Raw genomic sequence first — 25343 nt, 5'->3', positions numbered from 1 at the left:
GCAGAGCCCTTTCCTCTCACAGTTCAGATGCAAACTTCTGCTTCCCACCACCAGAAAACTGGCATCTACTGCAAAAGCACAAAGTAAATGATTCACTTCCCTCTGATAACCACACAGCAGATTGTTGCTACAACTACAACAGACCAGAAGAGAACTGGGAAAACGTGGCTTTTACTTGTCCTTAACCAGAGATCTGGAATGCATATGGGAGCTGAAGACACAGCTCAATCCCAGAATAAATACCACCTAGGCTTCCAGTCAGGCTTTGTAGCTCCAGCTTAGATGTGTGAGCTCTGCTCCAACCGCCAAGGAGGGGATTTCTGTCTTTAGGAGAGAACTTACAACAGCACAGGTTAATATCAGCCAGGGCACACAGTCTCATTATTATTATTTTTACTACTGCTGTTTACCAACAAAAGCCCAAGTTGTGCCTTCATATCCAGCAAGTCAGCCATTCAAAAAATCCTGCTTGGAATCTGCGAATGTATCTCAGATGAGGCTGTGAAAGAAGTATCAGATCAGGCAAAGGAGCAAGCCATTTGCTCATTTAAGTGTTTTAAAATCAGAACTGAGCCAAAAAAAGCAACCATACACACTTTCTTCAGATGGCAAACAACACACACTCACATTATGCTCTTAAATAAAATAGTCTAGGGTCGTCTCAATTTCTTTTCAAGCTGCATCACCAGTGACAATACTGGTCTAGGAGCCACTGATTATCCTTCTACAAAACCAAAGTGAGGGCTTCTACATATCATATACAGGAGAACCTCCCACTCATCTGGAAGTGTTAAATACAGTTGTAAAATCTGGACTCCTTCAAAAGTCCGATAAAAATACAAGTCAGGTTTACTCTAGTGAATGATCCAGCATAAAAAGACAGAAGGCCCATAAGGCTGCTGGGCTCATATCCCTTCTGAGGGCAGTAAGACTAATTTCATTTTTTCCTTTTTACTGTTATTTCATCCTTCTTAGCATGCCAAGCAGGAGCAGGAAGAATTCCACGAGTTCCCATACATTAGCCCTGGCAAACTGAGCCGTCTCTTTTCCATCAGTTAACTAGAAACACACAAGGAAAGGTCTCTGAGACACTACCTGACAACTTGTGAAATTCATTTCCATAAATTAATTTACAAGCAAATAACTCAGTGTGACCAGGAATTAAAACAAACAAACAACAACAAAAAAAGGCACACAGGAACAAGCAGGGAAGAAAGAATCTGCAGTCAGACTGGCCGATATTAAAAAAGCACACCCGAGGGCATAGTGATTTCCAGGGAGGAAATCCACCCACTGGCAAACATCAGAACTAGATGGAGCACATGCTCTCATGCCAGAAGCAGAAGGTAACATATTCCAATATGAACAAGTGCTTCACTCACTGCATATTGATCCTCAAATATCAACTGCAATTCAGTTCAAGTCTGTAACTCCTGTTATTGGACTATTTATTCACCAGTTTTCACTGTATGCTCATGCATTCATTTTCTCTGCCTACATTTTTTTTTCACCTGTTGTAGCAGGACACCTTGAGAAGGCACCACAGGGTATGACTGTTGCCAGAACCAGAACAATACCAAAAATTGTTGTACTGTGCATTTCAGTGCAGCTCCCAGGACCGGCCAAGTTATATAAAATTCAGGCACTGATTAGTCATATAGTCTACATGGTTTTTTTAAAGGCAGTAGTTGGGATGTTTGCAGGGAAGAACCCAAATTTAGTCCATACTCAAGGTCTGTGTCAATACATTGACAAAGCCACTACATAGCCATAAACACCATTTATTTCTTGGTTTTCTGAGAAAGAACACAGTGTTACAAAATTACAAAAGGCCCTGGTTAATTAACTCAGGACTGCCCTGAGGAACAGAAGGCTTGAACAATAGAAACCTTCAGACAAAAAATGATAAAATACACACTGAAGCAACAGTTTAAAAAAAGATACTGTGAATACTAAAAGTGAAACAGGCTGCCTCCACTAGGCCAGTCCTCTGAAAAGGTCAAACACCTTCTAAAAACAAGGGTACAAAGAAAGAGACCATAACAGAGCAGAACACTGTATTCTCACTTTTAAAGTTATCTAGACTGCAGTAAAATAACAGAATTTATCTGTGCTCCCTCCGATGAATCAGGACTCTTTCAACATTTAAATCAGAATGATAATACCACCAACAAATATTTCAGAATCAAATACTGGAGGCTCTTGCTATATATGATTTTGTGAAAGGAACAGAAGTAGTTCATGGGGCACCATCAGGTGTGACAGACATTTCAGAAACACTAGAGATGTCAAGGAAAGGCTTCAGGAACACTGTAGGTAGACAAATAAAACACACCATCCACTTCAGAAACAAACATTCTTGTGACTAACCTCCAAATTTTAGCAGGTCAGATTTTATAATGTATCTGTAAATCACCAATCTCTTAAAAACAAGCAAGCACAGAAGGGAGAGCCGTCTTTGTCACAGAAGGGGCTCAATGCACACATCCCTAGAAATAACTCCCAGCATGCAGCCCAACGAAACTGCCAACTTCCCCACCAGCCACCCAAATTTTAAATTGCACAGTATATTAAAAAGGGTTTCCAGTTCACTTGAACAGCATTCACTTTCCCACAAGCAGCATTACCAGATTTGCCTGCTTGGGGATGTAAACAGTAGTTCCCACTCAAAAAAGTCACCAGAGAAAGGAAGTACAATTAATATTTTCAGCAAGGGATAATTATGCTTTAAAAAAATCCCTAGGGTTCATGACTCTTTTGGGAAGGGACAAGAGGGTAGAAATTTTTATTTTGCCTTCTAATACTGTTCTACAAGTAGGCATTTGGACACATTGTATGTGCCAAGTGGCACAGTTACAAGCTATCACAACTTTCCCAGGCCTGCATGTATTCACACCCACACCGGTATCTTGCAAGTCCATACCCATATGTAAAAAGAGATGTAGGACTTCATTCGTACATGTATAAATATTCATTAGTTGCTATTTGTGCCCACAAACACACATATCACATCTGCAAGACAGCAAAAGGTTCCCTCTTCCTGTTCCTGGGATCAGTATATTAAGAGCCCTAGGTTCTTATCCTAGCTGTGTCTATGCTCACGAAGGTCAACTCCAGAACAAGAATGCTGCATTTCATTTATCTCCCTTCAGAAACTGAGGGGACAAAGCCTATTACCTATTTGGTTAAAGGGCAGGAACACCTAGAGATGAAAGAATTTCAGTGTAATGTTAGATCAATAGTATTTTCACCACTTGAAAAGGTAATGCTGCTTTCCTAGATAAGGACAGACTACAGACAGAAACCCTGCCATGCTGCAAATGCCTAATCTCACCTAGAGAGCAAAGTACAGGAGAAAGGCAGAAAAGCAGCCATTAATGTCACACTCCTGAGTAGTACAGAGTAGGTACAGCATGGAGTCCACCTGGCTCGTGTGCAGGTGAAACAGGAAAGCAAGCTGGGTCCTTCCTCTCCAGTTTTGCTTCCTTTCAATTTCTCTTTAGGTGCTGTAAAGCTGAGTAACATTCAGACCCATCAGGGTTAGAACCTCTGATTTTTCTCCAGAATTTGTTTAAAGACTGCACTGACTCCACCTGGTTTATGCTCCTCCTTCACAAAGCAGGCAGGGCATCTTATTTCAAGTTGGTCTGCAGAGACACAAGAAACTCATTCCTGAGGGTGGCTGCTCATCTTCGAGCAGTGAGACAGGCCACCTCCCTTCATTCTCTCAGTACAGCCAGGATTTAAGTCAATTCCATTCCAATGCCTCACATAAGTCCTGGCATAATCTGCCCCTCCTTTTTACATGAAATCAGCATCCCAAGGTCCCACTATGGCAAAAAGTGCCCTCCTGAATCGGTGCCAAGCTCTTTAAAGGAATCATAAAAGAGGCACTACATGGCAAGACATCTCAGCCTAACACAAATAGGTACTTAAATACCCACCTGAAAACTAACTTTACCAAAAAAAAACCAACCAACCTACCAAACAAACACAGCTGCTTAGGGTTCCAACATTTCACCGGGCTGCTCTTAATAACCAATTAACAGGAGAATGCAGTCATGTTTTCAGTTATTAAAAGCTTCATTTTTGTTCCCACATATTCAGTAGTAATTAAGAATGAGCAAGTAGCATATATTTTGCTAGTAAAAATATTACGAGGCCATGTACAGGAAGAGGCAAATTTTACTATAAAAACAGTTGGTACAGGCAGAAGTGACAACATTCACAAGTGCCCAAGCACACCTGAAGCAGTTGGCAGAGCTAAGAGGAAAAGCAGACAGCAGCTAACAGAAAACTACATTAAGTACTGCTCCTTTTGATTCTCACCTGGGGCCCTGGAGACACAGAACAGTCAGAACATGAGCCTAGGAACCAAAACCCTGCATGGGAAAGGAATAATGGTCCAATAGCAATGGTGATTTTATGGCACCTCATCTAATCACTATATGTATTTTCTCTCCTTTATTAATTTGTATCTCTTGCCTCTTTCTTTCATAAAAGCTTGTAATACTTCTCTTGGGACATTCCTCCCTATGTCCTCCCAAATACACATATCAACAACTTTTCCTTGTCATTCACCACTAAATCCTCCTCCCTGAATAGCAATGCCATCATGGCAGTTATGGATCCCACAGTAAATCCACCCTGTTTCACCATCTTTTATTCCAACGAGGCTATTTTTAAACCCGGATCAGTTTCCTGATAAGACTCTGTGTGCTCTCAGACAGCTGTGCTGTATGACAAGAGCAGGGAAAGAGGACACAGAACCCCAGCATTTAAAAACCAAGCAACTGAAGGGCAGGGGCACTACCAAAGACACTCCTAAAAATCCTGTAATTGTTTTTCCTTTTGTATTTAGTTTTAGTGATGGCTTCTGTTTTTTGAGATCTGAAGAACCTGAGGCCCTTAAGGCCTGTCTATTTACTGAAAAAGAATGCACTTCACTGCACAATGTAGTCATAGGAAAGCTGCATCTAAAGCCTACTTAGAAAACAATGAACAATTGTCTTGATTTAGTATCTTCAGATCTGTAACTCCACTACTATCAATATTTAAACCAAGGGTAAAAAACAACTTCTCACAGCAAGCACTACATACTCACTTTATCCCAATGGCTCTGCAGCAACAAAGCTTAGCTGAGAAAAGTCCTGGTTCTAATACCGCTGCCATATCAGAAAAAGCAGGAAAATCGTTATATAAAGGAAAAGCAGAAGTCAAACAAGAAAGGAATTTTGTTTGTTTGTTTCTAGAGTTGCCTTTTTATTTAAGAAAACACAATGGAAAGCATAAAAACCTCAGGGGAATGAAGCAGACAACAGTGCCCTAAGGGAAAGAGAAAGAACCCAGATGCTGTGCTCTAACAGCAGACAAGAGCTATTGGACTGTAGATCGCTGAGTGCTGCAGAACCAAAGCCCCCCAAACCCAGAAGTATATATTTATGATTATACCTGGGCTGTCTTCTTAACAGCTGCCATGCTACAGTACACCTGCCAAGCACCTATTTCATTCTGTCTGTGGGGTTTCCTAAGTTAATTTAACACCCACAAAAAAGAGTCAGCACATCTTGCAGGAGCCTGGAGATAGCAGCATTTACAAGATCACATACAAAGGTGACAAGCAGCAGCTATTAAACTTCCATTGGAAAATCAAAATAGATCTCTGAACAAATGCAGGACATTTAAACTGCTTATCCCCCTAACAAAAGGGCCTCCCAGAAAATATTTTCTAAAATACCAGTCACACATGGATTGTTTCTAGAGCACACATTCAAGGTCACTCAACACCCCAAATCCTACTTTTTCAGCTAGCTGTTTTCTGTGGATCCTCAGATACAGGACCCTTAAAAGCTTTTTCTCTCTTCATAGCATCCTGTCCAAGCCCTAGCAAAGCCTGCTACATTTTCATTTTGTGGACTCCAGCATTAAGCAATGCTTCGTCCTACATTTACCCAAATTCTCTCTAACAGCAGGGCTATTTCATGGATTTTCCCCCAGCAGCCCTGCAAAAGCACACGCCGTGTACCAGATGCTCACTCACCCAGAAGCTCGCAGCCTGCCACCAAGGGGAAAAAAAGGTGGGCAGCAGCTCTTAATTCTTCCGTGTCTGGCTGAAGAGCATTCTCCCTCCTGCGTGCTGCATTCCGTAGAGCCACTGCAGTGCTCAGGGCAGGCAGACTTGCAGGAGCAGCTGGAAAACAGCTGTGCTCTCCTATGCTGAGCAGAGGTGTCCATCCCAGAGCCAGGGTGGTTCCCTCTCAGCGAACCTATCCTCTACAACCCTCTTACTAGAGGGTGGGTCACACTGACAAGTGGCCATTGGAAGGTGGTAACCAGGGCAAGAGAGGATAATAAAGCCAGAAAAATTGCCAGCGTGTGTGTAGGAAGGGAAAAGAATAAGTGGAGCAAATAATGAGTGAAAGAATGGAGTCAGTATGCAAAGAAAATTATTTATTGAACAGACTATTCGTGCTGCTGACCTCAGTCCATTCTTCTCCAAGTTTTAACTCCTTACAGTCTGGGCTTTGCCTGGGAGAGGAGGTCACAGCTCATCTCCCCCACTGCCCTCCCACAAACCATTCTAGGATGTAACCACCAGATCCTGCAGGTGAGGCTACAGCAACACACTGCTGCTCTGTTTCACAGCTCTAGGAAGTTCTCACAAATCAGAACACACATACCAAAAGCCTGGTTGGTCCATCATGTTTTCCTCCTATACCTGGCAAGAAAAGCCCCTCTAAACCCAGAGCTGAAGAGGGTGGCCAGAGTTCATATCACCACCATTTCTAAGACCTTCACAGAAGGTAGCATTTTTCTGCAGCACCTGAATATTATCAGGTTATAGAAAGTCGATGCATGCCAAACATTCTTTTCCACAACAAGGACTGCTGTATGCCAAGTTAATCTCACACCCATGACCTTGTTCTTGCCACCTAAAGATTTTCCTGTCATAACAAACTCCACAGATACTGCACACATTTAACTGTGGCATAAGCTCCAATATGTCTCAGCAATTTATATTTCACACAGCAGCAGCTATGCCATCAAATGGGAATAGTAATTTCTTTTGCATTGCTACTTGGAGATACAGAACAAAACAGTTTTTTATACCTGGAAAAAAAAGTGTTTTAAGTCATTACTGCATTTGAGTACAGGCTCACAGAATCTACTTGGCTCTCAGATGCCCTGATACTTATTAAAGATATTATTTCCATATTGGAGCCTACGTAATGAAGCATGCAGCAAACCCCACCAATAACATGCAATATGCAATGTAACAACCCAGCATTTAATTCACAGCACCGGGAACACCTTCTACCCCACACCACTGTAAAGAAACTTTTCTGAATACATAACAAAGCCCCTGACTTTGTAGACAGGTTGAAAGCTGCTCCTGTTCTTCTGTCATCTGTCAAAGGACTCCATTCAGTCAAGTCAGGAATTAACACTGAGCATTTGCAAGTGCCATTGCAGCAAACAAAGCACAATTCTAGTAAATAAGCCAACCTAGCTTCTTAAGCTAAGGCAGCTGTTAGAAGAACCAAGCTCAGCTACCCACTCTTGTGAATCATTTCCTGAATTGCCGTAATTAGCACAGCATTGTAAGGCAATTCATGCTCAAATCCAACAGAAGAAGTCAACGCTCATCTTAATTTACTATGTTAATCTCAAAGCACTTGATGCCTAGTCCATTTCGAGTCTTCCCTTCAAGATGCACCTCTGCTGTGATGCACACAGGTCAACAGGCACTGGCCTGCTGGGTCACGTCTGACCTGTGCATTTTGAACCTACTTGGCCACGTCCTTTCCTCTCTTTTCACGACCCTCTTTTTTCACTTTGATGTGTACTTCATGTTTCTGAAATTCTTTGCTTTCTCCAAAGTCTAGAACCAAAGCACTCTGCTCAACAGCTGAATGCACTGGCAGACAGCAACTGTGAGAGAGCATCCTGCCCAGAAATTACCAACACTGCTTGCATGAATGCTAAGAAGAATTCACCACCGTTTCCCACTACCATCAAAAAAGTCTTGACTGCCTGGGATGTTTCCCTGTATACTGGCTGATCCCTATAGCTTTGTGAAACCTGTTAGCTTCTCTCACTCTTGGAGAGCCAGACTTTTGATATTATAAACCTTGAGCTCCTTGAGAGTTTGATGAAGCATAAAATAAGCATACTTTAACAGTCAAATGAACAACAAAGGGCCTTTTGTGATAGCTGGAGAGTACAGGAATGGAGCAGCAAAGGAAATAGGACTTAGAAAATGACAACCCCTTAAATGCGGAGGTGACATCTTGCAACTTTTGATTAATCATTTGATTTATCAGTGACATGATATGATTTCAAATGAATACAATAACCTTAATTCTTGTCCTGACACAACCTATCTGAAAACTTTAGATCTAGAGAGAAAATTATATAAAAGTAGAATGGCTACAATGCTAGAGGAGTACAATGCGATAAGGAAATCTGACCGCTGGAAAAACATTTTCTTTGAATTTTTTTGGCAGAGGGTAAACAGTAAAGTCCCCAGGTTTTTGGCACAAGGAAGGAAGACTTACAGAATGCTTCTCTTTAAAGAAGTAAATTTATTTTTCTTGTGTAATAGTACCTTACTGCTCCATGGGAGCTACAGTTCCAAGGTGACTATCTCAAGATGAAGCTCACCTTAAGATGGCAGAATTCACCACAGGTGAAAACAATTCATCTTTTCATAGCAGAGAATGAAGGACGGTGCACAGCAGCCCCTGAAATAAAACATTTGGGTTTGGCAGTATTTCAGTTTGGGAACGTACACAAACTAGAGGAGTTCTGAGAAAGGAAAATATGAAGTAAACAAGTCATCTTTAACACAGTTTCAGCCAGCCTTGGAGAACAGAAGATACAAATGTATTTTTTTAATCTAGACTTTCAGAAGATCACTAAACCTTTTAATTCCCTCCACCCTAACACTGCAGCATTTTAGAGGACTGTTGCTTCAGTAACTATTTAAAAATAAACTCTCCAGAGAGCACATGGCACTAAAAACAAGCCTCTCCAGACTGATGAGACATCTAGACAATGGTCCAGAAAAGGGCACATTAGCAGAAGAATTCTCCTAAGGAGGAAGCAAACATCTCAAGTGACACTCTGCAAGCAATTTAGCTGGTTTAGATGACAGCTGATACTATACCATTTCTAAATTAGCATTAACCAATTCCCCTCCAAGAAAAGGACACAGCAAACTGCACAGCTAACCCAACCCACAGGGCATGTCCTGGACACATTCCTTGTTCCTACTGGCTCATGGCTATTGCTACCAAAATGTGTAAGCAGCCCTTCTATCCCTGGAAAGTCCATAGCATGTTTAGATTCTGTTTAGGAGCAGCAAGACAAATGACACAAGATCTGGAAGAAACCTGAAGTACCTGGAACAAGGCACTGGCCTCCCAGGCTCACCAGGGAAACTAGACACAAAGGCTAACTCCAAACCAGTCTTCCTTTACAATCAGCACAGCAAGAGGCACAGCTCTAGAGAGTTCTGAATGGGAACCTTGCCTAATTAATGAATTAGTGATTTAGAGTAGGAAAGTGAATCATCAAAAGCACGGCACATTCTCCAAAGCTGTTTACCCTTCCTGACACAGAAAAACTGTATTAGACTGTCTCAAATGGAGCAGAAGCAGAACTCTGTTTATGCCAGATGGAGTACCATATACCATGTACACAGACTGCTATTAAACAAATTACTTTCTGCCACAAAAAGCCTAGTGAAACATTGCTAGATTTGACTGTTTAAAGCAAGTCTCCCAGGCAAACACCTGCCCCCATTCCTCATGTCTGTGCACATCACCACAGAACAGAGTCTACTGTCCTCCCCTTCATTCCTTCAGTCACATAACCATGATGTTGTGAGTGCTGGAAGACACATCTCAACACAAGATCCAGAATAATCTATCCTATGGGTATCACTGGATGGATATCAATTGGGTTTGTGCTCTTTAACTGGGTTAGAATCAAATTTGCCTTCTGCTTGCCCTTAGATTCAATTCTTTAATGAATCCTGAAAAACAGGTAAGCAAGTGTTAAATGGAGCAAATCACTACAAGCTGCAGCATCTCACAAAATAGAGCAGAGTTTATATTGTCCTTTACACCAGACCCAACAAGACTTTTTAAACAGTTGTGTAAGCCTACACAACATATTTAGAAACACCAAGAGGAAGGCAAAAAGGGGCTCCCGACCATGCTGTTCAACCAGGGCAGTTCCATCAGGGTCATAAAGAGACAGAAATATTAGATAGGATTTGCACAGCCACAAGCACTTTTACTTGCATGGCAGAGATAAGATACGATCCCACAAAAATGCTGCTGTTCTGCCTACACTTTCAGTGAGAGCTCTCTCCACAGACCCAGAGTAAAGAGATCTCAGGAATCTAAAGGGAGGTCACTGTAAAAGTTATGCTATCCATTGTCACTTCAGTTAAAAAGCTGCTTAGAAGACTAGAAGATTATACCCCAAGACTTCCTCAGACACGCCACCCAAAGTTCATTCCAAAGCATCTTACAGCCATGAAAATAAAAGATATAAAGAAAAGCCTGAAAGAGATTTATTAGAAGCCTTCAATGCATTGCAGTGTCCTCTTCCCTCAACCACATCAGTCCCCAGCAAGCCTCGCCTCACTTCAAAGCACTGCATTTCCAGAGGAATTATTTCCAAACAGCAGGGCAGAGAGCAGTAATACAGAACAATTTTCCTGCTGGCCAAAGAGGAAGTTGATTCTGTAAATGGGCTATTTCCCAGATTTCAATTAAGCTGTGCAACTGGAATCCTAATGCAGGAAAACACAGCAAAAGACCCATAATGCAGGACAAATATTCTTGGACTGAGGTTGGAAACAGCACAGAAAACTGCAAGATTCTACCTTTGTTTTGTATCCTACAATAACATTTGAGATCATCAGTCTAAACCAGAACTCCAAAATGTAATATTGAGCAGAACAAGAAAACACACCTTTTGCACTCTCCGCCTCATGGGATGAGCTGACTGCTGGACAAGTAGCTCCAAGGAAAGAAGAGACACATCAAAAAGGCAAAATCACTCAAGGTAGATAAGCAGAGGCCTAATGATTCCACTGCCAAGCTGCTCTGGTTCAGTCAGCTCATGGCAGGTGAGAGCATTCTGAAGGCAGAAGATGAGGCAGCACCAGAGATCTATGGGACTCTTCTGCATGATGGTTGAAAGGCATCCATCTGCCACTCCTCCTTCAGCATGAACAAAGCAAAGAAAGGCCACAACAAAGCTTTACTGAATGCCTCAAAGCAAGCAGCATTACCAGGTGGAACTACATGTCAAGTGCTCCACAGCATTTCACTCCAGATGACAGTAGAAAAGAGCCAAGAAAATTAGCTTATGCCTGTAGCTGTAGAACCCCAGATAGGAATGATTTTCAGTAAAAATGGTCATTGTTTTGAACAGTTGAATGTCAAGGAGAAATCCAGACAAAGTAAGGGCAGCCTAGACTAGTTTTAACCATGTGGCTAGACACAAAAGATCATATCTCAAAGACTCTGTGGAGAAAGAATGGAAAAGGTTAACATACAACAAGGATAAAGATCTGAGAAGAAAGAGATGACAGGCTGAGAGAGACAGGAATGTAGTAAAAGGGTTTTCTTCACAATTTCCATACCTTTCTTCAGTGTCCCTTCTCAAAAATGAAAGGCAGTTTCTCATGTTCTCTATTGCAAAAGCAACAGGTTCAGAACAGTTGATCTCTATCAGAGCAGTCAAGTTTCTGTCTTCAGCAAAAAAACTATGCTGCTACTGCCCACCTTCAGCAGGAAAGTTATGAATTCCCTTAGGAAGTGTGGGATGAAATACATTCCTCTTTCCTGAAGCTGAAATAATTCTATTGTTAATTTACTGCTGTCTAGGAAAAGCAAGAATTTGTATTTCCTTTCCTAGCCTTACTGAATACTTTTGAATGGAGTAAATTTCAGTATCTAAAAAAAAAAAAAGAAAAACATCCTTCAGTTTCCTCTTGCTACCAAGGCAAATAATTGCTGCTTGACTGAACTTTCAAAGGAGAAGAAAAAAGGAGGGGCCTCAGAACAGAGGCTGCCCACACAGGTGAGCAACCTCCCCTTCCTTAAATTGTTCCCCATATCTGGGCACTCCGTTTCTATCACAAGCCACTCCATACATAAGAGTATCCCAGTGGCTCTTCAAACCAAGATGCAACACAGGCAGAATGAGAAGAGCCATGTCTGTCTACTGTTAACACAAAGAAACCAAGTGCTGTTAGAGCATTAGCAACACATTAATCCATACTCCAACTACCTCAACATTAGAAGGAATCCACAGGGACAGACAACAAACAATTCGTTGAAATTGAATTCATCATGTGCCCCAAACACTCAGCTGAAATCCCAATGTTTTCACACCATTCACAAACACCATCTATGTGCAGATCTCATTCCTTGGCGTGTCTGTGTTCCTGGGTTTTCCTACATGCACTTTTCCCTTTCTCCCTCTCCCTTGTGCAATTACAATGTGAGATGCCATTCAGCTGGGAGAGGGAGGAGGAGAAAAAGGAAGGAAAGGGTGGTGAGTTGATGTTCCTATGCTAGCTTACCTCTTGCTCTATCTCCACGGTTTTGGGCTCCCCTCCTAGTAAACAAGCAGCACCTGCCTCTTGTATCCTATCACATCATTTCCAAACACCAGCACCAACGCCGGCTCGGTATCGCTGCTACTTTATTTCCACCTCTTAATTATGAGCAGCATCCCTGGAGCCGACATCGCGGTTACATCCTGCTATAGTCTGCAAGGGTCAGGGCAGGTCTAGGCTCCAGTGCTGCTGGGAGACCTAAGAGAAGACCTGAGAACAAGCATAGCTGCCCCCAAGGGAGCTCATGTAAAATCCCCCGTCCTGGGACTGACCAGTGGGAACTGTTCCCTCCTCCCTTTTTTGGATGAAAGATGAGATTACGCTTAGGATCGGCTGCAGTAAAAGCACCCACCCAGGAAACCTCTCAGGGACCACATCCACATCAGGGGTATCTCAGCAACACAGTACCCGGGGAAAGCTGCCCTTAGCACCGTGTATTAGCAACACACATGTGTAAGAGCAGCCCACAAGGCAGGTGTGTGCTTTGCTCCCATGTGAGGACCCTCCACACAGCAGGGCAGCCACAGCTACGCAGAGTTGGTGGCATTTCTTCTTACTCCAGGTTGTTAAGACATAGATCAACTGGCAGAGAAAAGATTCCTGAAACATCAGACTGCAACAGCACATGCAGGCTCTGCTGTTGCTCTCGTGGGCAATTTCCCGTGACACAGTCAGAGTGGAAGTTCCCTGCCTCTGCCAAGGACAGACAACAGCAGCACAGACAGTTCTCCCTTCACCTGGAGCTACCCTGAGCACCACTCTGGGATTACACCAGCAGGACAGCCCCTGTGTTTGCAAAAGAAAAAAAAACCCTAATCCATTCATGGATTACTTAAGTGACTGAGAAGTCATTTTGAAATCCTGCAAGAAAAGAGGAATACATCCAAGTAAGGACCAGTTCTGCCTCAGCTTTCTCCAACAAGTGTCATCAGCTCTGCATTATCACGTGTACAACAGCAATTCTCGTTCACTCATGGCAAAGTAACAGTGCTGGAGCCTTTATCAAGCGACCTGCACCTGCAAAATAACTGAGATTTCTCATGTGAGGCATGTTTGCAGGATATTTGAAACCCAGAGAGGCAAGAAAGCTCAGAACAAAATGTCATCCTGACCTCAACCAGCTGTGTTTAGGTTTAGACCAAGAATATACAGTTACATACTATTTACAGATCCTTTCTTAATACACGGGACAGTCAGAAACAGGATTTGTATTCAAATTTATTGAGTATTGAAACTGAGATACATGTAGTTCAGCAGCAGCATAACTATTAGTTATTTCTTCTGCACAAATACTTAGAAATAACTGGTAAAAGAAAAATATTTATGGTTGTCCTGTAACACTTAAGAGGAGTTCCCTGTCCATTAATTTAATAATTACAGCATTACCAACATCACCAATTAGCTGTAAGGTGTGCCTTCCAATTGTAATTTAAGACATGAATGAATACAAGTCCAGCACACCCAGTTAAGCCATCTACTCACACACAAGTATTTTAGCAAGCTAAATACAAATATATCTCTTTTCTTAACTGTAGTGTGACTTTTGCAGCTGCAGATGAACGTGCAGTGGACTTTTGGCTGGTTTAAAGGGGCACTACCAACTTCAATCTAACTCTAAATCTAGTTTTGTCTAAGTAAGCTTTCACAGACTCTCAGACCAGCAGAAATATTCCCATGATTGAAGAATTTAATTCCCATGCAGTGAGTTATTTTTACTGAAAATCCTTGCAGTGCAACCAACCCAAATATAAGTACTGAAAATGTGACAGTGAGAAATAAATAGAATAAGTACATTATAAAAAATACAGAAAGAAGTATTAGCATAACTATGGGTAAGAGTAGTCTATTTCAAGCAAGTGCATAGTCACACAAAGAAAATCTTGTTTGTTGGATTCTTCAAAGCTCAGTTACCTTGTATATTTCAAAGTTTCTAGCTAAAAGGAGCCTCATGGATTATCAGTTTCTGTATATCCAACTTGTGCAGTGAGAGGCCATTTATTTGCTCAGCTTGCCGTAAGTCCACTGCACTAGCACAGACAAAGTTCATTGAAAGTGCAGAATAACCAAGAACACCAATTTTGAGTCTAACACTCAAAGATTTCCCATAGATTCTTCATTTTGTTCAACTTTCAAAGCAGCACAACAGGACCAACAAAGGAAGCAGCACTTTTTTGCCGGGTCAGACTTATCAGTAACTTTTGTCGAGACTGAGGAATCCTTTCCAAGCGCTCTAGAGCTCCAACCTTAAACGGATCACTGCACGAAGTAAGAGAGGACTTCTTCAGAACATGGAATTAAGTCATTGCAGTGAATGGATAAGCAGGTTTGTATTATTATACAAGAAGAAAACCTATGTTTAGAAGCAGCTCCCCTTGTTAAATACTAAACACCATTAAACACATCTGAGGACAACAGCCTGCAGAGATTAAGAATGAACCATAACACAATAAATAAAGGAGCACAGGCACACGTATTATAACTCCTCGTAATGAACTTATCTAGAAGGACAATAAAAAGGCTAAAGGCAAGACGAGCAGCAGCCTGGGCGAGCTGCGGGCGGTCTATGCCATGTCTCACGTAGAGGTGCCGTAAGCTCCGTGTGACGGAAGCACCGGCAGCACTTTATGACCCTGTGGCGGCCACGGCCGCGGTTCACGGGCGGTGCGAGGCACCCGCACGGCGCCCTCGGCGATAAGGCCGAGCTCCAGCAGCAGCGCCCGCCCGGCAGCGCGGGCAGACCCGCACGGCGCCCGCCGCTGCTCCGCCCGGCCCGGGACCGGGCACGAGCCGCGCGGTGCCGCCGGCTGAGCCACCCCACTGCGGCTCGGGGTCCGCCCCGTTCCTGGCCGGCGCCGAGCCGTGTAACCGGGTCACGGAGCCGGCACGGACCGGCGGCGGGGCTCGCGTTCCGCGGCGGTGCCCGCCGCCCCGTGCCAGCCCCCGCCGCTGCCGCCGCTCCCCGCGCGGCGCACGGACCCCGCTGCGCGCGCCGGGGCCGCTCCCCGCGCCGTGCCGAGGCGCGAGGGGCATCCTCCGCCGCTGCCCCCGCCCAACCTGCCGCCCCGCAGCCCTCCCGCCCCGCCGCGGGCACTTGCCTTCGCCTCATGCCGCTGCTCGGGGCGGCGGAGCGGGGCTGCGGCTGGAGCGGGGCTGGAGCGGAGCGGGACCGGCCCGTCCCTGCCCGCCGCGGGAGGGGCGGGAGCGGTGCCGCGCGCGCACCTTGGCAGCTCGCGCTGCCGCTGCCCCGCCCACCGCCCACCGAGCGGGCAAAGCCCCCTCCCCCGCCCGTCCCTTCGAGCGGCGCACCGGGAAAAGGGGAGGGGCGGCGGAGAGCGGCGGCTCCACAGCCGCTGGGCACGCGGCGAAGAGGGCGGACAAGGTGCTGAGAGCGAAGACAAATGGAAATAACAGGTGTGGCGGAGAACGGGCACTGTCCCCAACTCGGTTCTCCCCCTGCAGCCCCTCCGCGCTGCCGCTGCTCCCCCGCCCCCTGTGGCAGTGGTACGCTCCCACCGCTCGAATTGCAACAGGCCGGGCGGGGATTGGCGGAGATCAAAAAAAGGGGCGGGGCGAGGCAGCGACCGTTTAAAGCGCCCCCGGGCGGGGAGGTGTGCGTGCCGCGGGAGCGCGCCCCGGGAGCGCGCCCCGGGACACAGCAGATGCCGATGGAGCCGAGCGATGGCACCGCTGGAACCGGCGGGAGGAAGGCGGCAAACAAATCAGATCTAAAAGTGGCCGCAGAGACGCTTGTAAAGCCGTCATGAGAAAAGCCCGAATATATTTGTGGGTCGGGGGTGGCTGGGGAGAAGCTCGCACCGGTGGTCATAGCAGCTCGTCCCGTTTGGATCCTGATGCGCTCGGGAAAAGGAAAGGCTCCTTGCCCCTGCGCTTGGGAAGATGAGCAGCGTTGCAGCAGGTGGATGCAGCTGCCATCGTCCTTGTCTCCTGCTAATCAACTCCGCTTGGGAGCCCCAAAATACTGACTAATCCCTCAGGCTGCACCGAGGTGACGGTGTTGGTACTGGCTGGACAGGGAAATGAGCCAGCCCTGGTCTTCAAGGAAGCACTGAGAGGAACCCAGAAATATCCTACTAAAGCCACAGCCTTCCAGCCCTACCTTAAGAGAAGTTTTGATCTCCATAGCATATTAGAGGTTTTGGCATGAAAAGCAGTCGGGTATTGTAATAACACACGATAAAACACCAAGCAGATATCATTCATAAGAGATGTATAAAATGAGTTAATGATATGGCTGAGCAAATTCTTACTACAGTATGACAAATATCAGCCAGAAGTGCACAATTCCCAATTCACTATCTATATCCATGTCTGAGAACAGATGGAGGAAAGCCTTTAGCTGATCTAAACTTGGCTCAACCCACCCTGTTTACTGATGGAGTTTCCATGAGCAGAGAAATTAGAGCTACTGGTTGCAATCACCGCAGAACCTCAGCCTGCTGATTCAGCTTATGTGTTGGAAAATCTGGCAAGGACACCTGTCCTTACCTGAGCAGATGCAAAGTCATGCCCATACAAGCACCAAAGGGTGGCAAGGGCTCTGGACAGGGGATATTGCCCCTTGGAAGTCACTAAAGGTCACCAACAGAGCAGCTCTGCAGGGGAAGGCAGCAGCTTCCATTGTCTGTTCAAAACCTGTATCTGCAGGTGCCCTCCTCTGCCAAGATGCAGGTTGGGGGTGTGTTGGTTTTTGAAAAATGAAAGCAGATGGAGGAGTGGGTTTACATACAGCGATACAGGAGATGTTTCAAAGTGCTCTCCCAGGGCCCAGCTCGCACAGTGTTTGCAGTGGTTACTGGCTGAGCACTCTGAACAGTCAGGAGGAGAGCTGGCAAGTTGAACAGTAATCTTTGTAAAGAGCTAATAAGGACCCAAACAATTCCCATTAGGGAACTGAAGAGCCATCTGCACTCTAGCATGAGGCTGCCTATGGCATCCTCAGCAAGACTTGTATGTCTTGGCTCGATATTTTGGAATCCAGCACCAGAGAGGCTTAGTCATATGACAGGGTTATTTGCATCATTATGCTGCCGGGTTCCCAGAGAAGTTTTCACAATGCGCTGTAAGAGGAAGGGTTTAAACAAGTAGAACTGAAGCAAAAACAAAGGACTGTACTGCCTCTGCATGTCCCTTGTCACCGCGTGCACGTGGTCTGCAGAGTGGGAGGAGGGTGGCAGGCAGTACTGTACAGAACTTTAGGCTAATAAAGCACACTCACAAAAACTGCAACATCAGTACAAAATGGGCTATTTTACAATATAAAAACAAGCTAAGACAGCTGAAATCCTGCATCACAGCTTAGAAGAAGCCTGATGTTCCGGGCTGGTGATGTGCAAGGCAAGCCCAGCACCCTATCTCCCCTGAGGATTTTGCAGAACCGCTGGTTTGCACTGGACTAGGGAACAGTCACCTCGCCCCAGCCAGGCAGTGATTGATTCCCTGTGAATTCGTGCCTGCAGGCACTGTAAAACTGGGTGTTGGCACTGCAGAAGTGACCGCTGGTAAGCAGAGCAGCTGTTGAGGAAGCAGTTCCAAACCAACCCAGGGAAAAGTATTGTGGTTCCAGACCGAGCTTTTTAAAGGAGGTGAGCTGCTACCACTCAAAATAAAGTCAGAGTATGGCACAGCGTCCTATTTTCAAAAGCCTATATAGAAAAATAAGGCCTGACGTTTTCATGTATTCTAAGAGGAATTATTGAATGCTTGTAAGGGCCAGGTGCTGCTCCCAGTCAAACAAGGAGTATAACAAGGAAGGCAAGTTACAGAAGAAAATTCGAGAAAATTTTGATGTCTCTATAAAATCAAAGCTATTTTCACTGTAAAAATAGCCAAGGAATCTTAAATTCTATTTTGACAACCTTCCAAAGTTCAAGACTCGCCAGGTGCTTGCCCCCGTGGGAATTTGTAATCACTTTAAACCAAGAGCAGCAAATTCCACGGGAAGCATACTGTCCCGGAGCAGAGTCCCCACATCTGGAAATAGGAAGTAAAAACACAGCAAGTGGATTTTCAAACGAGGAGGTGATCACCAAATTACAGCGCCGGAAGGGATACTGAGAGGTCATCTAACTCCATCCCTGTGAAAGCATCTCTGTCCCATCTGTTTTACCTCTTAAAGACCTCCCCAGTGCAGGCACCACAGTCTTATCCAGGAAAGATGTTCTTTTCTCATGATTCACTCTTTTTGCCTTTAGAAAGTTTCCCCTAACGATCAGCCTGCATTTGTTTTGCCATAATTTACATGTACTTCTCTTCCTCCCCAATAGAGACAAAGAAAACATTTGTTCCTCTTGCTCCTGCCACAGCCTTTTAGATGCATGAAGATTTCTCATGTCACTTACTACATTCCCCAGAACTAAAACTCCATTTCTTCTCGCCTGTCCTCCTAGTTCAGATTGAGTGAGGCTCTGCTGATCCATGGTGCTCCCCTCTGGAGGCTCTCACTTTAATCCATGTCTTTCCTGAATTTCTCTGTGCAGGAACAGCATACAGCGTGTTCCCAGCTGAGGCTTTATCAGTACAATGCAGAATGGAAGGAGCACTTGGTGTGTCCTGCAACCATCCCTCCTGTTTATACATTTTAGTGTGACATTTACAGTGACAGAGGATTTTTTTGTTTGTTTTTTGCTTCCCACATACATGGCAGTATTTGTAAAAGTCAAGGCCACAACATGAAACCAAACTGCCACTGAAGCCCCTGAGATGCTCTCCATTAACAGGAACTCCTTTCTCCTGTGTACAAGTGTTTCTCTTAGAAGTCACTGTATTTGAATTGCCATCTGCTGTAAGCAACTGAATTGGGATCTTGATGAGTTATAGCCTTGTTTTCTCATGTTCACACTTACTTGGACAGCTAAACCCTTTTTTTTTTTTCATGTAAAAGTAATCTGTGTACAAATGAGCAGCTAAGCACTTCCAAAAGAAGAACTGTTTTCAGAAGAAACTGAAGGACTAGTCTAGTCTACAGAGGTTTTAAAATTTGCTCTCTTCTGCAACTGTTAGCAGGAAGACTTGTCCAATTCTGGAGCACTGAGTTCCTAAGCAAGAACACAAGCATTCAATCTGTGGTTCAAATGCAAGGCAGAAGTCACCAAGCATTCTCCTGATGCAAGTGATTATTCACTGCATAGGCATTTGAATAGCTGTAATATTTATGAAATGATGTATTCATCCCCTTCCACCACCTCTGAACACACATGCACACCCTGACCCGGACTGATGTTGTGTGCTGAGGTGGGAGCTGAGTTTCAAATGAATTGCTGGTGGTGTTTGTTTGCAAGAAAACAAATACAAGTCTAATTCACTTGAAAAAAAACTTTCTCTTGGCTCACTAAGTAGAAACTGTAGGTAAGAACTTCTGCAGTTAAAAAGGAAAATGAAAAGCCAGCTTCTCAGAGTCAGTGAGTTTTGATCACGTAGATCAACGTTTCTAACCCTTCACACTGAAAAGATAAGTGCTCTGATAGGAACTAATAAGGAAGATTTCTCTGGGGCTACATGCAAATCTGCTGAGTGTTCAGTGTAGACTTTAGCATTTGGAACTATTTTAAGAATAAGAGAGGCTCTGGGTCTGTGCATACACACTGCAGACAATTTCACTGCTCACAGATTTTGCCAAGCAGTAAAATATAAAGTTGCAGCTGGGTTTGCTGCTATGACTCAGGACCGTGGGCATACAAGAAGCTAAAGAGAAGCAGACAACTTTCACTTCACTATACTGTAAAATTTTAAGCAGAATTACCCAAACCAAAGGCTACACAAGTGCAGAAAACTCCCGCCCAAAATGGTACATTGTGCTAACAGCTGGGAAGAGTAGCCCAGCTGAGTTTCACTTCATGCTTCAAGTGTGTAAAGAGGTGTGAGGTCATCCAAAGCAGTCAGACAAGTGCTTGTCAAGGAAGAAAATTTAGATATGCAAGAACACTATACTCAGATGAAGTACTAGTAGACTGCTGGCCTACAATTAATACATGAACCAAAAAATGACAGGCACAGCATTTCCTGTACTCTGACAGTCCCCAAGAAGGACCAAAGGGAAGGGATTCAGATGTACCTTGGTGAAATGTAATGGCAACTCCTGCAAGGTCATCATTGAGGCACTTCATTGGTTCTTCATCTAATTTGGGCTATACAAGTTCCTGACAAGAGCTGCCTGTAAAGCTGAGATTGGTTTATTCCACGTGGCATGCATTCAGGTCTGAAAGGCACGTTTACTATTTGGAGTTTGGATTAAGGGAGAGCCTGAGCTATGTTTTCTATGCTTGTTGTTAAAGCAACAGCTTTTTACTGCTTTAATGAACTGGACAGAGCATCTCCCTTGTGGTGTTGCCTAGAAATAACTGACAGCTCCAAATCTCAAACAGATTTGGAAGTTTCCTTCAAACTTTTAACCATGGCTAGGTTCTCTTTAGCAAAAGGCTGTGTTGTCCTGGTTGAGAAGCTTATTGCTTTACTAGAGCTACTGGGACTGTTCTTTGACAAGCTATAAAAAAGACTCTACCTATGTGCAATCCAAATTCATCACTGTTTAGAGTATTAATAAAAAGGGAAAAGTAAATCAATGAGGTCACTTTATTGATCTTGAGAACGTGGAACTACTATTAATAAAACATGTTGATGTTGTTTTATGGATAGGTCAAAGTCCTGGTAAGGGTGTGTTTGCCATTCTAATTTTTGTGCAGTTTCATCAACAAAGTATTTGCTATTGCAGTATTGTAGTTATTCATCTCCTGTTTTCCTCCCCCACAGCCAGAACATCTGCTAAACGTTTCTGAATCCGAGCTTGTTGGGATAGGGCCCATTACTTTTCCATATTTATGAACTGTGTGGTACACTGGCACTCATTCAGCAGCCTGCTTCCCGAGGCTCATGCGCGAATGACATCAGCCGCTGTGGGTTTGTGTGCAGGAGATCCACATGTGCAGGGGTCACACAGGGGGCTGCAAATCCGCTGGCGTCCAGAAGTACTTAAACTACCCTGCTGCCCAGGAACAGAACTGTCGACTAACATTTGAGTGGTGCAGGGATGAGGAAGAGGAACAAGAGGTATTTATGGCATCCTCTGGAATGGTGATGGAGAGTAATGGGCTAAAATTGAATGAAAAGAGTTGTATCTGACTCCAGAAATATCATCAAAATATTTTTCATTTAGGTCAAAGAGGCCAATAAACAAAAGCTACTATGCTTGTGTTAGTTGTAACAGGCAGGACAAAGCAGAACACAGGAGTGGTTCTGGGGATGGAAAAAGGAACACATAATTAATTTCTGACTTCTGTTTTCCCTCTGTAGTAGCCCAGCCTGTCATGCCAACACTCGCACAGGCACAGCTTTATGCTATTTACACGCTGAGGGGAGTGTGCTGTGCTGCTGCTGTGCAGGGCCCTCACACACGTGACTCCCATCACACGAACAGAAGCTCTGCTCACAAGCTGCCCTTGTGTGCCTGGGCTGAGTGGACCTGTCCCTGTTTGCCTTCCCAGCTGCCTTGCAAACAGTGCCTTTCCAAAGTCGAGGATGGAGGATTTTCAAACCTCGTGAGAAGCAACGTACCCCCATCTCCTGTCAACTGTGAGAGCTCTGAGGACCATTTGTCTGCCTAAATGCATGCCAGCGACAGACCCCAAGCACAATCACAGCCTAATAGTCTTAATGAGATTACAGCTAGAGATGCCCCAGTGCTGCCGTCTGACTAAGGAACAGAACAAGCACCAAATTCATCTGGAGGAAAAAAAAATCTCCTTGGCTTTCATGTGAGCAGGCTGCAGGTTGATCAGGATTTCAGATCTGTGGTGTACAACCTTTGATTTCTTTTCCTTTATCATTCCCTATAATTTTTTTTTTTTTTTTTTTTTTGCATTGCCTTACTTTCTTTACAAAGCAGTGTGTTCTTTTCACAGATGTCTTAAGTTTCACTAATATTTTTCAGGACATGAGTTAAACCCGATGATCACACTGCTCAGTAACATGACTACATTTATAGATACCTATTGTTAGCTGTGCTAGATTGATCTCACCCATGGCTACTGTCTGTATGCTTGACTATGACACCCATGCGCTAGAGGGGAACGTGGTGGATCTTTGCCAGTATAATAACTCCTTTTATCAGCAGTTTATCTGGAGCATCTGTTTGTCTCATCAGAATGAAATTGCTTGTAACTCTATCCTACACAGGGCAAATACTCTTTCTGCACCTGTTCAAGCACTTGATTTACTTACTGCTTAAATTCTTAATCTCAACAAAAACAAATAAGTCAGCTTGTACAACAAAGACTCATGAATTAAATGGAAAAGCTGATATAGAAACATATCAGCTGGCTAGAGCATAAAACCTGGTATTAAGGTACAGATTGTGCAGTACTCACTGCAAACTGCAGATCCTGCCCTGCAGATCTCATCGAGCTTCCTGCAAGAAACCTGCTGCTAAAGGCAAGGCTGCAGCTCCTGCAGGAATTCATGCCTAGGACAAAAAGGCAGTCGTAGTGCATCCACGGATTTTGCATGAAACCTAGAGCTAGCACAAAGGAAAATTCCTCCCCTTAGACACAAGAAACCCCAGAATTTACTAGTCAATGACAAACAATAAATAACATTTGCAGCAGAAGGTAGGAGAGGCTGGCTGGGTCAGTACTCACAGAGCGAGGCTGCGGGAATGACCTTCTTCTCACATGAGTCAACTCCTCCCCGACAGGTGCTCACAGCTTGCCCGCCTCTGCAGGAGCAGACACCTAAATTAGAGCCCCCTGGCCACTCCTCGTGCCCTGCCTCCACACGGGTTTCTCTTTGGAGGGCTCCTACCAGCCGTATTCTCCTTCTCTACGCTCGCGAGGTAAAGCCAAAATTTAAAAGAAATGGGATCTCGGATGCAAATCTCCTTGTGTGAGTCTTTGCCAAAGCATCTCGCCGAGTCTCGAGGAGGCTGTGTGATGATGGGTCTGGCTGCCAAGTCGTCACTGTTGCCACAGTAACGGAGCAGTGGTCCCCTGTGGCTTGCTAAGGGAGCGGCAATGGGAGCACAGAATGGATGCATTGCCTCCTCCTTCGAGGATTCCTCTGACCTGGGTAATCCACACATTTCCCTAAAAAGGCTGTTTTATACAGAAGGTATTTCCCTCACACCCCCCATACACCCCCCTCCCGCCTTGGTTACTCCACTCACGGAGCTCTACAGCATCTTAAATGTTGTTTCTGTGGTATAGGAAAGCTGGCATCACCCCCAGAGAGCCGCTGGCTTCCCCTGGGAAATACAATGACTTGTGAAAAGAGGAATAAAGAAACGTTGTTTTGGCAAATATCTGACCATGAGCACACGCTCACCAGTGTTTGAAGAAGTGCTGGGACGGCGCGATATGATCTTGTCTTTGTGAGCAGGTGAATGAGCAGTTGAGACAGCAATAGGGCATTCCTCTGCCAAGCGTTTCTCTGCCAACACGACCGAGCACAAGTGTGTCTGTGAGGCCCTGCTACAGCTACGGGGAAGCTCAGGGCCCGCTGAATTCCTTTGTTCCTGTCCCCTCAACTGAAAAGTCTTGGCGCTGCCATTTCTGAGCCTTAATATCGCTGTTTTCTACTTATTTTTATTATAACATTGACATAAACATTAGCAGTTACGTTAGGCAGGACAGTCCACCACAGTGGAGACCTACAGACTCTGGGCTGTAGTCAGAAAAGCAGCCAAGACTGCAGAAGCAGGCGTTATTTTGCTGGACAATGAACAATTCAGCCTTGTTTGGGAAAGCAACTCCTTGGATAGTTAAATAATACCACTTGTTTATGAGACAGACTATTTATCTCATCTTCTTTATAAAATGTTGCTAATGGTTCTTTGTTGCTTTCCTTATTATTCTCTCTTAAAGCCAAGTGCTTCTTTTAAGGTAATGGATTTCCTCTCTCAGGATGCCAGTAACAAACACAGCTCTGTGTGCATGTAGGTGGTGTGGACAAAAACAAACACAGAGAATAAAACCCACACATTTGCTTTCTTAACTAACTTTCCTGTCCTCACTTTCAACCCAGGTTGTTTGGGCAATCTGTGACAGTGGCTCATCCCAACTTGCTAGGTAGGGACAGGCCTCCAGGTGCCAAAATCCAGACATTAAAGATCCCATCATGCCAAGGGGTTAAGTGCCTTTTTTGCTCCACTATAATCTGCAGCATCAGAGATGGGACTAGGTAAGAACAGCCAAGTATCAGCCAGAAGGGCTAAAAAGAATTGAACTAGATAATAAAAGCTGTGAGCAGGCTAAAAAAACCCTCAAGTGTTAAAAGCAGTAAAAATTCTAATCTCTTTACTTATCTTTGCCTCTGCCTTCAGACTGAGTTTTCCAGCTTTTCTCCAACGTACTATGAGGATTAGAATTTAATTTGATTTAGAAAAAACCTTCCATTTCTCCTATGTTTACAGGATTCTTCAATGTGGGACTTGGAGAACATCACCAAACACAGTGATGGCCATGACAAGCCATTAGGCTTGGCAGTGCAGAATATCTCTGCGAAGTAGGAAAATCCATCTAGGCCCAGCCTAAGAGAGCCTGGAGCCTTCTGATTACAGATGCTGGATTTAACAGCATCACACCCCCACACATCCACACACACAGACACCCTCCCTGCATGGTGCCTTAGTGCAGTGGCTTGTTCAAAATTAGTTACACTCAGACTAAGGAGCATCCAGTTCCACACAGAT

At 44.5% G+C, this 25343-nt stretch overlaps 1 protein-coding gene and 1 long non-coding RNA gene across 20 annotated transcripts in view; both read right to left on the bottom strand.

Annotated features, from left to right (window-relative positions):
• Positions 1–15874, bottom strand: part of MICAL3 (microtubule associated monooxygenase, calponin and LIM domain containing 3) — a 154932-nt gene extending 139058 nt beyond the window's left edge. For 17 of the 19 annotated variants that reach the window (XM_069003637.1, XM_069003618.1, XM_069003625.1 and 14 more), the window contains exon 1: positions 15742–15874. The gene's annotated coding sequence lies outside the window, so the exon portion shown is untranslated. Of the gene's footprint in view, positions 1–6040; positions 6060–8664; positions 8745–15741 lie in introns of those variants that run through there. The other 2 variants (XM_069003619.1, XM_069003621.1) reach the window with 2 other exon arrangements.
• A 5361-nt stretch (positions 15875–21235) lies between these two features.
• On the bottom strand, positions 21236–23712 carry LOC138104790 (uncharacterized). The gene is made up of 3 exons (XR_011148291.1): positions 23296–23712; positions 23026–23174; positions 21236–21751 (listed from the first exon to the last, which is right to left on the bottom strand). It is a non-coding gene; the product is annotated as an uncharacterized lncRNA (long non-coding RNA).
• Between the last annotated feature and the right edge of the window lie 1631 nt (positions 23713–25343).

Source organism: Aphelocoma coerulescens, chromosome 1A, assembly GCF_041296385.1.
Source record: "Aphelocoma coerulescens isolate FSJ_1873_10779 chromosome 1A, UR_Acoe_1.0, whole genome shotgun sequence".
Taxonomy (NCBI): domain Eukaryota; kingdom Metazoa; phylum Chordata; class Aves; order Passeriformes; family Corvidae; genus Aphelocoma; species Aphelocoma coerulescens.
Note: the sequence above shows the minus strand (reverse complement) of the source record. Positions and strands in the feature narration are given on the sequence as shown.